The sequence below is a fragment of the Gadus macrocephalus genome, chromosome 4, assembly GCF_031168955.1.
Source record: "Gadus macrocephalus chromosome 4, ASM3116895v1".
NCBI lineage: Eukaryota > Metazoa > Chordata > Actinopteri > Gadiformes > Gadidae > Gadus > Gadus macrocephalus.
This window is the reverse complement of record NC_082385.1, coordinates 25,469,590-25,477,242: the sequence shown is the minus strand read 5'-3', so window position 1 is coordinate 25,477,242 and position 7,653 is coordinate 25,469,590.

The window sequence follows — 7,653 nt, the reverse complement described above, 5'->3', positions numbered from 1 at the left end:
AATGTGAACTTTCAGTAGTTCCCACCAATCCAGGATCCTGTTAACAGCAACCTCGCAAACTCTTCCTCCGAAAAATATACATTTTATTTGGTCGTATGATAACCATAAGACATCATAAGAAAGTGAGGGAATAAAAAACCAAAATGCATGAAATATTTGCATACATTACACATTTACATACTTTACACATGCAGACAGACACACACACACACAAACACACACCGAACACACACACACGCAGACACACACACACGCACACACATATAGGTCTGTGCGTGCGTGTGTTAACTTGCATGTAGGAAACGAGGAGTTTAAACCAAAGTAACTCCTCATTTCTCTGAGAAAAAGTAAATAAAATACTGTTAGCAGTAGTCTTAACAGGCAGTTTATTTTCCCTGCCTGTGAGCCATAATGAGGTGATGCCCTCAGGAATCAGTGGAGCGGGATGTTATTAATGCCTCAAAAATATAAAAAGTGGGGAGAAATCCCTTGCACAAAGACAGGGAGGACTGTCAATGTATTAAAGTGTGGTGAATCTCCCCCTCCCTCCACTCTCTGGAATAGGGTGTGTGGGGGGGGATGTTAAGCCAAACAACTGGACGTAGAGATGGGTAGTGGGTGGTGGAGGTGGTGGTGGTGGTGGTGGTGTAATATGGTAGGGGTGGTAGGGGTCTAGAGACATTTATGCTTTCTTCAAGATGTGTGTAAAGGGGCACTGATTAGGTCGGCTCGCACAATGTGTGTGCGACCGGTGAAAAGATGGCTCCAAATTAAAAGAGACGAGGTTGGTGTGTGTGTCTGTATGTGTGTGTGTGCATGTGTGCATGTGTGCAAAAATACCTCCCAAACTTTATCAGGGGTGAGAGGTATATATAGCTGGAGGGAATAATGAAGTCCAATATCCAAATGTAAAGGCTCTAAACCGTTGGGATGCCTTTGTTTTACGGGCATATTATTTTCAGTTGGTCTTCGTCCATGTCACATGATTGTCAAATTTCTTTCTGAAAAAAAACAACAAGATGGCTGCATTCCTTTTAATTTTATTGGGAAATGCCTCATTAAAAGATTGTTTCGGCATTAAATTATGGTTCCGATATTGTGGAGAGCTACGATAACGAGCTACGATACCGATGAACTCGAGCCAGAGGGTAATTATATGTAAAACCTGTGTACGGCACGGCCCCATGAGGGACTTTTATTTTGACACCCATAAACACACGTTCAACACAGCACATACATTGGAACATTATTGTCTGAGTCACGGCCCTACACAGTCCATCAGTCCGTCAGTTCGTCAATTCACAACGTTCTGTGTCACCAAACCATAAAACACAACAATCCCACAATCAGAACAATTACGCACTACAATCCACTAAACACTAACCTCTTCAAGACCCCCATTTCCTTTTGAGCGTACACGAATATGACAGCCCCCCCCCCCCCAATATATGTTTGTTAGTTACCGGTATTACTAATATTCTCTCTGGTGTCGCCAGAAAATGGATGGAATGTGATGATGGTTCATTGTTTGCGGTGCTATGCATTGCTAAGGACGTCGCTACCTTTGCAATAACACATATTGTTGTTTTAAACCACAGATACGTTGTATAACAACGGTAAAGTAAGTTCCGACTGTTTGTGGCACTTCGTAAGCACTTTTGGTGTTTTTGGGGAATAGATAGCTCGGCGCTTTTCCATATTATATACGTAATAAATGATATATTATGCATTTTATTCGACGGCACATATTTCAAACACATGGAACAATGAGCTACACTTGTGTTCACAATCGCCCCACCTCCCAGTTCTCATATATATGCAAATATACGATTGTTTACGGCCTATGGCCATCATTTAATTTTCTGTGACATGCACACATATATCCTGTGTTATATGTGAAAATTAACACAATATTCTAAACAACCCCATAAATGTTCTTTGCTTCTGTGATAGGAAGGGGGCGCTGTGATGAGGTAAACGACAAACCCCAGCGTACTTGTTGCCATAACAATGTTACGTGCAGGCCGCTGAGATGAGGTAACATTTTTAGTTTTTAGTGTAGACCATGTTCGGGTGGCTAGAAAAGACACATAGTACCTTGCGAAACCCAAACATAATTAATGGAGATACATTTTAATGAATAAATTAATGAAGCCATCAACTTGACTTGGTTTGTTTTTTTAATTACCATCAAGTGCTAGTAACGTTACTCAAAGATTTAGTGGCCCGGTTAGATTTGCTAGCGATACAGCCGATAATTTTGAGTGTTAAACACCGAAACATCATGCTCATTGATTTCAATAAAGTAAAATTCACAGCTCATGAATTTATCTTATTCAAATTACAGGTCCAAAAGAAATGGAGTTAAACCTGTTGCCTTAAGTTCCAATCATTCACTTCTTCATAGTCAAAGCTATACCCCAGCACCATAGAGGACAGCGCCACCCAGAGTGGCACTGAGGTAATGACCCCTCATGTGTGAAAGGACTTCAGCATCTCTTTAAATGTGAATAAATGTGGACTTTCAATTAAATTTACTTGAGCGAAATGAAGAATAAATTAATGGTGTTCTTACATTAAAAGTTCTTTAATTTATGAGGATGGAATGTGGAATCTATTTTAATTATCTCAATGATCAACCAAGCTATTGAGTGTGTGAGTTGACAGAAGAGTCTAGCATGCTCCAAAAGTAGGCTATGTTGTAAGAGTAGGATACCCAGAAAATTGACACAGTATTAACATTAAAGGATGAACAATAAGTTACCTTTCAAAAGGCAGGTGCCCTCCATGTGGGCAGGTGGGGCAGCAAACTCCTTGCAAAAGCATGCTCCCAAAAAAATGGTTCCTGCGTTAATCATTGCTCCAAGTCTATTTTTAATAATTTGATTGTCACATTGGCTATCTATAGTTTCTGTAGGCTTCCAATTAGTTTTGGTCTGTTGACATCACATTTTGGATGATGGTGGTGATTCTAGTTTAGTTTAACGTGTCACTCAATGTTGGGGCGGGGCAGCTCAACAATCTCGTTCCTCCGTATGTTTATCGCATAACCCTGCAGGCTTCAATAAGGATTTAATCGCGCTAAAAGACACTTACATGGTTATAAAGTAGTCTGCTCCATGGTCATATTCTAGAACTGCTGTTGTTTTAACTCAAATTATTCCGCCAGTATCTTTCTTTTCTATATCAGATGCAGATATGGCGAGTGGTGTTGCAACAATGATTAACAGTGTTGAGTTTCTGTTAAAAAAATCATAATTTTTAATCATAATTAGTTAAGTTCAATGTTTTAATGTTGCTCAAAAAATACACAATAAATTGTGGGTGTGGTCATACGGCAGTCGTTTCTGGCCTACTGAAATTTAGACTCAACGCTCGCTACTGCCAAGCATTTAATTAGCATGTCATGTGTAAACTAGGCAACAAACAAACGTGTTTCTCTTTTGCTAGCGTTATTCAAAGATTGCCACGGAGAGGTCCACATCGCTCCACCCATCAAAACTATCTGTCTTGGAGCCCTCTTTCATATCAAAGAGATCCCAGGTCTCCAGCTCACTCCCAACTCTCCCAAGTTGGTTTTCCTCAAAGGTGGTTTTGATCCATGTTACTGTCTGTGTGTGTGTGTGTGTGTGTGTGTGTGTGTGTGTGTGTGTGTGTGTGTGTGTGTGTGTGTGTGTGTGTGTGTGTGTGTGTGTGCGTGTGTGCGTAGCGTAAGTTAAGTGTTAAGATTTTGCTTAATTACTTAATTAATATAATAATAATCAATAATAATCAATAATCAATAATCCCGTCAATTGTGAAATTATCTTCGTAAAACCTGTGCTCTGGTGTTAAACACCCTCCTCTAATCAGATACTAATAACACACTTTTAACATGGTATCAAGATGCAATCCAAAACTTTTCATCAAAACAGTTCAAGAACAAGCAGACTTTCTGCTATGCCGGCTGCGTTAAACTACTTCTAAATTAAAGTGTTACCACAACAAGTCTGAAAGCCACTGTAACAAAAGCAGCGTCTAGCCATCTCGAGGAAAATCACAGAGAAAATAAATGAAAGAACGAGCGCAAACACAACATGAGAAATAGAGAGATAACAGAGGGGCCCTGCATCATCCCACCCATCAGATCAGAGGCCTCAGCCAATTCCCCTCATCATTTGAACAGCCTGGGGATTGGATGTTGGGGTGACCAAAACAGCCATAGGCACCCTGGTTTGAAACACAAGGGTTCCTCCTCATTCCTCTATTCCCCCTACAAGACCGCACAGGGCCGGAGCTGTTTAGTATCAGCACAAAGCCTTCATCTACTCTTGAGCAATATCTCTCTCACTCTCCCTCTCCCTCTCCCCCTCTCTCTCTCTCTCTCTCTCTCTCTCTCTCTCTCTCTCTCTCTCTCTCTCTCTCTCTCTCTCTCTCTCTCTCTCTCTCTCTCTCCCTCTCTCTCTCTCTCGCTTTCTTCTAGCGTCTCTCGGAGTCACACATGCATGAGGACCAACTGCCACACAAGCATCATCATCGCCATTTTTTCAGTTGTATTCCCCACACTTTCCTACTAAGTAGCAGCAGAGTCTGTCATCAAGGTCCAGTGCTCTGTCAACATTTACCAAAAGATAAAGAGAGAGAGACAGAGAGAGAGAGACAGAGAGAGAGAGAGAGAGAGAGCGAGAGAGAGAGAGAGAGAGAGAGAGAGAGAGAGAGAGAGAGAGAGAGAGAGAGAGAGAGCGAGAGAGAGAGAGAGAGAGAGAGAGAGAGAGAGAGAGAGAGAGAGAGGGAGATTGCGGCCCTGGAGATTAAAATCGGCACTGCCATGGCAGAACGCGTTCTTGAATGTGTATATATTTGTGTGTCGTAAGTGTGTGTGTGTAGAATAGAGCGAGGGACTCGCTAGTGAGGGAGACCCCAGGAGAGCTCTATAAGGGTCTCGTTCTTCGTGACAACATCCGTACAGCCGAGTATATTAACCCCCCTCACCCACTGGGGATGGAGAGGGAGGGCCAAAGAGAAAGCCTTGACAAACACAACTGGAGACCCACTCCCACGGCCCCCCGTACCACAGACCCCAGACAGAGAGTGGGAGCTTGTTGTGTTTGGCCCCTGGGTGTGGGTAGTGCGTGGGGGGTTGGAGGGGCCGGGGGGTTGGTTTGTTTGATGAGTTTGAGCAATGGCTTAGAAGTTTGAAAGCATGCGTCGGTTTGCCACAGAGAGACCTGGGAGACCATCAGATGCAGTGAGTGGAGGGTCTGCGAAAAACAACACAACACAGCAAAAACAACATTACAACAATGTTTTTTTGACTAACGATCCACCAACGGTATCGCTTGCTGTTTTTTTTTACGTAAAAAATGGGTTTGCTAATTGGGACACAGCTGACGAAACACATCAAAGGAGACGTATTAAATTGTCCCTGATAATACTGAAAAGAAACCTAGTGTATACCGACTAATGTTTGACATATAATGACGCAAACTTGAGAAATCTTAGTAAGATTGTGTTCTTCAAATGTACTTTCAGAGCGAGACCTTTGTCAAATACTGACACTGAAGGAGCAGTGATAAAACAACACATTCTCACTCCGAACGCGTCGATTTTTGACGAACGGTCAGTGACTTTGGCTTCAGTTTCTGACGCAAAAGGGTACCCTTGTGCTTCTTTTTTCGACGCATGGGGTTTTCAACTCGTTACAATGTAACCCCTTCACGGGGGACCCGACGGCTGCGCATAGAGACGCTATGAGCATTCATCCCATTGGCTAACGGTGGACCTTGCGCTTCTTTTTTCGACGCAGGGGGTTTTCCACTCATTGCAACGTAATCCCTCCACGGCAATATATGAAGCTATGAGCATTCATCCCATTGGCTAATGGAAGAGCCGATGGCTGCACATAGAGACGCTATGAGCATTCATCCCATTGGCTAACGGAGGACCATGTGCTTCTTTTTTCGACGCAGGGGGTTTTCCACTCATTGCAATGTAATCCCTCCACGGCAATATATGAAGCTATGAGCATTCATCCCATTGGCTAACGGAAGACCCGGTGGCTGCACATTAACGGCGAAGTTACAGTGAAATCTGTGACATTCCTCAACACAACTACACCAACGTGTCCTTGTTAATTACAAAACATGTATGGGTTAAGTTTATGGGCATCAGTTGTCCTGTTTTGTGTTTTGATTGAGAGAAACAATCGTTTTTTTGATCAGTGTTGGGTAGCTGAGGTCGTTGCTATAGAGGCCACGTCCGTGCGCTTTTTTTGACAACTGACAGAGCAACCCTTTCTCATCAAAATTACGTTCCCAGAGAACTATTCGGCATTCTCAATAACGTTTGTCTAAAAAACTTATTTTGTCCGTGATTACGTTTTATTGAACATATTGTAATGACCTCGCCGGTGACATAACGATGTCGAGTCATTAGTAATTGAAGGAACTTTTAATGAACCAAAACTAGGTCACTGAAACCCGTAACCAACGGCAGAAATCCCACCCAAAACAAACCCCGGTTACCCCGGCAACCCCCAGCACGGTCTCACTCACGTGCAGGCCCCCACCCTCGTGTTCTTCCAAGGCCCTCCCCCAGCTGACCTAATGATTCGCCCCCACACTGATTGACAAGAAGAACATTACAATACATGCACACAGAACAACTGGCATAACGGACAACAAAATACAAAAAAAAATCGAAAAATCCTCAACTCCTCAAAAATCGTCAAAGATCGTCCGTTGCCTGGCAACGGACGATCGCGTCGAATGACGTGAAAGGTTCACGAACATTCGCGAACCTTCTATCTGGCGATCCGTTATCTGTATTGTGCTATTTCGTCCTTGACTTGCTTTAAACACTCAGTTTACTTGCTAAATTTGATTAAACAATGAAATACAATACAAATATAAAGTAAAAACAAGTGTTATCCAGCGATCTGTTTTCTGTATTATGTTATTTCGTCTTTGGCAACATGAGCGCGAATGTTTTTTGAAACCCGCTTTAAACACTCAGTTTACTAGCTAAATTTGATAAAAAAATGAAATACAATACAAATATAAAGTAAAAACAAGTGTTATCTAGCGATCCGTTAACTGTACTATGTTATTTCGTCTTTGACAACATGAGCGCAAATGTTTTTTGAAACCTGCCCGGCAACGGACGACGCGATCATCTGTTGCAGGCAGGTTTGGAATGGATTACGTATGGATGACGCGCCCGGTACAAATTTGGCAGCCGGTACAAATTTAGTGTGACACCCCCTCTAATACTCGTGGCTCTAAAAACCACGTGGCAAAGGAGCTGCTGTCAATTGGGTTGTTTTTGTCGTAAACTAGGGTCCGATGGATGAAAAATAGGCAGATATTCCAAGGTATCCAGTAGGGGTTTACCCTAGACATAAATAGGAAGTAAAATCAGGAGAAGGAATGACCTCTCACAAATATTTATTTAATCAAATGTTTCAAATAACCCTCCCTCGTTAAATCAATGAGCTTGGTGTTTTGCTTTCAAAAATTAGTTATAGAAGAAGTCTAAACTGCAGAAAATAAACGCATCCAAGCTGCCTTTTAAGGATACCTTGGAATATCTGTCTATTTTTCACGTTTTTGAAGTCGGGGGTCAAAAGGTCAAAAGGAGCCGGCACCACGCCGCTTATGAGATAACAAAAAGTTA